Source organism: Mus caroli, chromosome 16 (genome assembly GCF_900094665.2).
Source record: "Mus caroli chromosome 16, CAROLI_EIJ_v1.1, whole genome shotgun sequence".
Classification (NCBI taxonomy): Eukaryota; Metazoa; Chordata; class Mammalia; order Rodentia; family Muridae; genus Mus; species Mus caroli.
This window is the reverse complement of record NC_034585.1, coordinates 7,868,365-7,875,210: the sequence shown is the minus strand read 5'-3', so window position 1 is coordinate 7,875,210 and position 6,846 is coordinate 7,868,365.

Below are 6,846 nucleotides of genomic sequence, written 5' to 3'. Positions count from 1 at the left end.
AACTTGCGGGCCTTGATCAGAAAAATTTGTCTTGGCTTCATCATTCTTTTCTCGCAGTCTAAGTCTCTTTCAGCCCCAGCCTGCCTTCCAGAAATACCCGGTTCATGTAGGCCACGGGCCGGCTTACTATAAAAGAGCACAAAGGAGAAAGGGGAGAGCAAGGAGGGTTTGGGAGGAATTGGGGGAGGGAAAATGATCAAAATTTACTATATGAAAACAAAACAAAACAAAACAAAAAAAAAAACAGGAAGGAGGCCAGAAAGATGGCTTAATGCTTGAGAGCACTGAGCATGCTCCCAGAGGGCCTCAGTGCCCAGCACCCACTTGGAGCCTACACCTACTGTAACTCCATTTCTAGGGGATCTGATGCCCTTTTCTGGCCTTTACTGCACGTACACAGTATACACCTCTCTCTCTCTCTCTCTCTCTCTCTCTCTCTCTCACACACACACACACACACACACGCATACACACATACACACACACACAAATAAATAAATAAATAAATAAAACTTGTTTTATTTTTTATTATTAGGATTTTATTTTTATTTTATATACAATGGTGGGGGTTTGTTTTTTGTTCTTTAATTTTATTATTATTATTATTATTATTTTTTGCCTCATGTATGTCTGTATGAAGGTGTCAGATCCCTGGAACTGGAATTACAGACAGTTGTGAGCTGCCATGTGGGTGCTGGGAACTGTACCTGGGTCCTCTGGAAGAGCAGCCAGTTTTCCTAACCTCTAAGCCATATCTCCAGCCCCATCTTTTATTTAATTGAAAAACAAACATTAAATGTAGGGGTTAGGGATATGGCTCAGATGATAAAGAACTTGCCTAGCATGTATAAGGCTCTGGGTTCGAACTGAGTGTGGTGTACATGCCTGGGATCTCAACACTCAGGAACTGGAGGCTAGAGACTTAGAAGTTCAAGGTCATCTTGGTAAAGTAAGAAGCCAGTCTGAGATACATGTGATCCTTTGTCAAGAATGGTAGTGGGGATGCGGCTGAAGAGAGGGCTCAATGGTTAAAAACACTGGCTGCTTTTCCAGAGGGCCTGGGTTCTATTCCTAAGAACCACAAGGCATCTCACAGCCACTTGTAACTCCAGTCCCAGGGGGTCTGATGCCCACTTCTGGCCTCCACAGGTACCAAGCATGCATATGGTGCACAGACACACATGTATTCAAAGCATCCACATACATAAAATGAATAAATTTAAAATATAGTCACATTTAATAGGGGCTGGGGAGGTGACACCTTTGGTAATACCTTGTTTTGCAGGAATGAGGACTTCAGAATCTCCAGCAAGCCCATTATTCTGAAAAATGAGACTGTGCAGGAATTTCTACTCTTTGGTCATTTCGTCATGACCAAAAGGCTCAGAAGAGAGAAGGAAATTGCCCAGGTGGAGTTAAGAGCCCTTCTTTATAGCTTTCTGTGTAGTTTGAATGTCACTTTCCTAATCAGGACCTCAGGCACCAGCTGTCTGACATGAATGGTAGACTTTATGTCCTCTTAAGACACCTTTGTTTCTGGTATTCTAGCATGTTACCTCCCTTAACACTGCCTCAAGAATACTCAGGGGACAATCTGTTTTGGATTTAGGGAGAGGGAAAGGTATTTTATTATTCGGACTATATATTAGTCCATCATTGAAGGAAGTAAGGACAAGAACTTAAACAGGGCAGGAACCTGGAAGCAGGGGCTGATGCAGAGTCCATGGACGGGTACTGCTTACTGGCTTACTGAGACTACTTGTTTGTTTGTTTGTTTGTTTGTTTGTTTTTCGAGACAAGGTTTCCCTGTGTTGTTCTGGCTGTCCTGGAACTCACTCTGGAGTTCAGGCTGGCCCCCCACTCACAGAGCTTCACCTGCCTTTGCCTCCTGAGTGCTAGGATTAAAGGTGTGAGCCACCACTGCCAGGCCCAGCCTGCTTTCACATTGAACCCAGGACCAACAGCCTAAGGGCAGCACCACCAACACTAGGCTGGGCTCCCCATATCAATCACTAACTAAGAAAATGCCAGCCAGATGTGGGATCACATTCCTCTAACCCCAGTACTTAAGCACTCAGGAGGTAGAGGCAGGTGACTCTTTGTGAGTTCAAGACCAGACTGGTCTAGACAGTGAGTTCCAGGAGTCAGGCCCTCTCTCAGGCAAACAAACAAAAAGAAAGAAAGTGCCGGGCATGGTGGCGCACGCCTTTAATCCCAGCACTCAGGAGGCAGAGGCAGGCAAATTTCTGAGTTCGAGGCCAGCCTGGTCTACAAAGTGAGTTCCAGGACAGCCAGGGCTATACAGAGAAACCCTGTCTCAAAAAATCAAAAAGAAAAAAGAAAGAAAGAAAAACAAACAAAAAAAGAGAGAGAGAAAGAAAATGCCTATCAGGCTTGCCTATAGCCAGATCTTTGTTTGTTTGTTTGTTTGTTTGTTTGTTTATTATATGTAGCTGTCTTCAGACACACCAAAAAAGGGCATCAGATCTCATTACAGATGGTTGTGAGCCACCATGTGGTTGCTAGGATTTGAACTCAGGACCTCTGGAAGAGCAGTCAGTGCTCTTAACCACTGAGCCATCTCTCCAGCCCCCTATAGCAAGATCTTATGGAAACATCTTCTCAGTTGGGGTTCCTTAGATGGCATAGACAGAATTTGTCCCAAAATAAGGTGGAGATGGCTCAGCAATTCAGAGACATGGCTGCTCTGAGGACCTGGGTTTGATTCTCAGCACCCATATGACAGCTCACAACTGTCTGTAACTCCAATTCCAGGGGATCCAATGCCTTCTGCTCTCCACAGGCACCCAGGGACACACATGGTGCATAAACATGCATTCAGGCAAAATACCTATAAAATAAATAAATAAGCCAGGCAGTGGTACACACCTTTAATCCTGGCACTCAGGAGGCAGAGGCAGGCAGATCTCTTGAGTTCAAGTCCAGCCTAGTCTAAAGATCAAGTCCCAGGATAGTTAGAAAGCTAAACAGAGAAACCCATCTTAAATAAATAAATAAATAAATACTATAAGGTAGAAGGCTAGGACAAATGTCCACAGTTGACTAGACTTCCATAAGTATGTCATGGCATGCACCCTCATTCATACACAAATATACATATTTATGCATGCACCCTCATGTGTGCTGTACCCACATGTGTGCTACACACACACACACATACACACACACAAAGGGCTACAGCTGGGCATGGGGATACACACCTGTAATCCCAGCATCAGAGAGGTAGAAGGAAGATCAGGAATTCAAGGTTCTTTCTTGGATATACAACGAGAAGCATAGCATCCTGTCTTAAAAGTCGAAAGGGCCAGCAAGATAGCTCAGCGGGTAAAGGTGAAAGATCCTGACAGAATGTAAAAGGTCACAGAAGCCCTGAAATTGGCAAAATAGATTTCATTGTTAGCAGAACTAGCTTCACTGATTTAGAAAAATAGAGGTACACAGTGCTCTGGCTGCTCCTTGAACCCGTGTGTCTGCCAATGTTCTGATCATTTCTTGAACCCATGTGTGTGCCCACTGATGAAGCCCATTGCCAGGTGTTTGTGATATTGGTTGCTGGGGAAGAGTCGGAAAAATCTCCTCAGCAACCACAGCTGGGGCCAATCCGGAGTTGCTGCACCTGCATCAGACTCTTTCCTTGTACCCCTCCTATACCCATTTCTTGAGAATAGATATTGTTTAGATCAGGAAATCCCCTATTCCCTCCTCCTTTCTCCCCTAAGGGCCTATAAAAACTGGGATCCCTTTCCCATCAGGGTTGACTCCTCTGCCCCTGCATGGGATATGAGTCGTCCCCAGAGCTCTGGCTTTCCCCAAATAAAGCCTCCTGTGGTTTGCATCAAGTTTGATCTCTCGTGAGTTCTTGGGGTCCGCTATCATCCCAAGACTTGAGTGAGAGTCTCCCTTCAGAGGTCTTTCAAAGGCACTTGTCACCAAGCCTGACCTGACCATGTAAGTACAATCCTAGAACCCACTAAAAGGAGAAAATCAACTTCCACAAGTTGTCCTCTGATCTCCAAATGAACAAGCCCACCACACACACACACACACACACACACACACACACACACACAAGGGGGAAATTAAGGAAGAAAAAAACCCCAACTTTTTAACAAACAAAAAAAATCAGGGCTGAGATGTAGTTCAGCAGTGCTGGGCTGGGACACCTTGCACAGGGCCCTGGGTTCTATTCCCAGCAATACAGTAATAGTATTCTACTACCAGTTGAGCTACCTCCTCAGAGTCTGGTTTGTTTGTTTGTTTGTTTGTTTGTTTGAGACAGGGTCTCATGTAGCCCAGGCTGACCTCACACTCAGATAGCAAAGGCTGACCTTTAACTGCTGATCCTTCTACTTCTGTCTCCCAAATGCTGGAATTATAGGTATGTACAACCACCTAGCTCAACACAGCACACTGTATCCACAGCACACTGTAACCACAGCACACTCTGACCACAGCATACCCTGACCACAGCACACTGTAACTGAGAAACCCTAAGGGTTTTTTCCCAGTTCCACACTTTCCTTACAGCTTCCCCCCTCTCACCTGAGGTCGAGGCTAGGCCAAGTTCCATTCTCCACCTACAGGAACATTCTTGAGTAAAAACTTCTCAGAATGTATTGACTGATGGTCACCTGACCCTCTGGAAAGTTCCAGGTAGAGTTCAAATGCGTGTCATGCTTGCTAGCCAATAGATTTAAAGGTCAGCATGCTTAGCCAATTAAGTTTGCACTGTAACTTTGCTGATGTAACTTGTGCCTCTAAAGAGTATTAAAAACTGCAAACACAGAAGTGGATGCTCACAGTCAGCTATTGGATGGATCACAGGGCCCCCAATGGAGGAGCTAGAGAAAGTACCCAAGGAGCTAAAGGGATCTGCAATTCTATAGGTGGAACAACAATATGAACTAACCAGTACCCCCAGGAGCTCGTGTCTCTAGCTGCATATGTATCAGAAGAGGGCCTAGTCAGCCATCAGTGGAAAGAGAGGCCCCTTGGTCATGCAAACTTTATATGCCTCAGTACAGGGGAATGCCAGGGCCAAGAAGTAGGAGTGGGTGGGTAGGGGAGGCGGGGGGAAGATAGGGGGGACTTTTGGGATAGCATTGGAAATGTAAATGAAGAAAATACCTAATAAAATTTTTTTTAAAAAATCCTTACAAATGGAAAAAAAAAAACCTGCTTGTAATAGCTACTGGGGCGCCTTCTCGTCACTCGCCTTGAGGGACTAATAGGAGGTCAAACCCAATATGCTGGAAAAAAACCTCTTGCATTGGTCTGTGTTTCAGTGTCTCACTCAGGGATGTCTCAAAGTAAGTGCCACTGACTGATCAAGAGTTGAGGGTCTTACATAACCACAGCATACTCTAACTACAACACACTCAACAGCAGTCATTTTGGTATCAGTTTCTTCCCAACTGGCACAATGGAAAAAAATTTTTATTTTGTTTTCTTATACAAAATTTCCCCTTGGTAGCCCATGTTGGCTTCAACTAAGTACAGGAATTAGAGATATGAGCCATTATTCATGACTGAAATAGACAATTAACTTTATTTTTACTCTAGTTTGCTTTCTGATGCAATGATGAAAACCCTGATAAAAAGCAATTTAGGGAAAGAGTTTATTTGACTTATGGACTACAATCCCTGGTCAGGGAAGTCAAGACAGAATTGTGAAGCAGTTAAATATGGAGGAAGGTTGCTTAGTGGCTTCGTCTCCCCTGCTTGCTCACCTAATTTATTCAATCCAAGACCACCTGCTCAAGGACTACACTGCCCACAGAGGGCTGGGTCTCCTCCATCTCTTAGCAATCAATACAAAGCCCCCAGAACATACATACGACAAAGTAATTCCTCCATTGCAGTTCCCTCTTCTAGGCTGACAACCAAGATTAACCACCACAGTTCCTCACCCAGACCACTGGGACATTCACTGATTGTGAAACTCTCAAAATCACAGACCTCGGGATAAACATCAGTCCTTTGAAAGGCAGCAGAATACCATTAGGTCCTAGTGCTACCCAGGCAGTAGCAACATCAACATCCTGCAGAGTAGCACAAGCCTTCACCTACTATCTACACCCTAGCATCAGCCAAGGCCAAGCTTGCGTTCTCATTCCTTCTAGATACACTCCTAAAACTGTTGCCAAGCAAATCCTGATAGCTTTTGTAAAATTTTAATTTGTTGGGTAATGGTGGTGGTGTGTACCTTTAATCTAGCACTCAGGAGGTAGATGCAGGCAGGTCCCTATGACTTGGAGGCCAGCCTGATCTACAGTATGAGTTCTAGGATAGCTAGGGCTACACAGAAACCCTGTCACAAAAATAAATAAATGAAGAAATAAGTGAATAAATAAATATGTATGTATGTATGCATGAATGTGTATGCTATGGAGTAAGTGTTGTGTGTGTTGTTGTTGTTGTTATTGTTGTTATAGATGGAGTTATAGGCAGTTGTGAATTGTGCTGCTTGGGTGCTGAGAACAGAACTCAAGTCCTTGGGAAGAACACCAAGCACTCATAACGGCCAAGCAATTTCCCTCTTCAGGTCCCAGGGTTGTATCTGTTAAATGGAAGTATTCCAATATGTACCTCTGGGGCTGAGAATTATAGTGTATGCCTGTAATATCAGTACTGTAAAAGGCAAAGGCAGGAGGGAGGGCTGCATGAGTTCAGAACCTGTCTGGTTTATATAGCAAGTTCTAGACCAGTCAGAAGGTTTTTTTGTTTGTTTGTTTTTTGTTTTTGTTTTTCGAGACAGGGTTTCTCTGTATAGCCCTGGCTGTCCTGGAACTCACTCTGTAGACCAGGCTGGCCTCAAACTCAGAA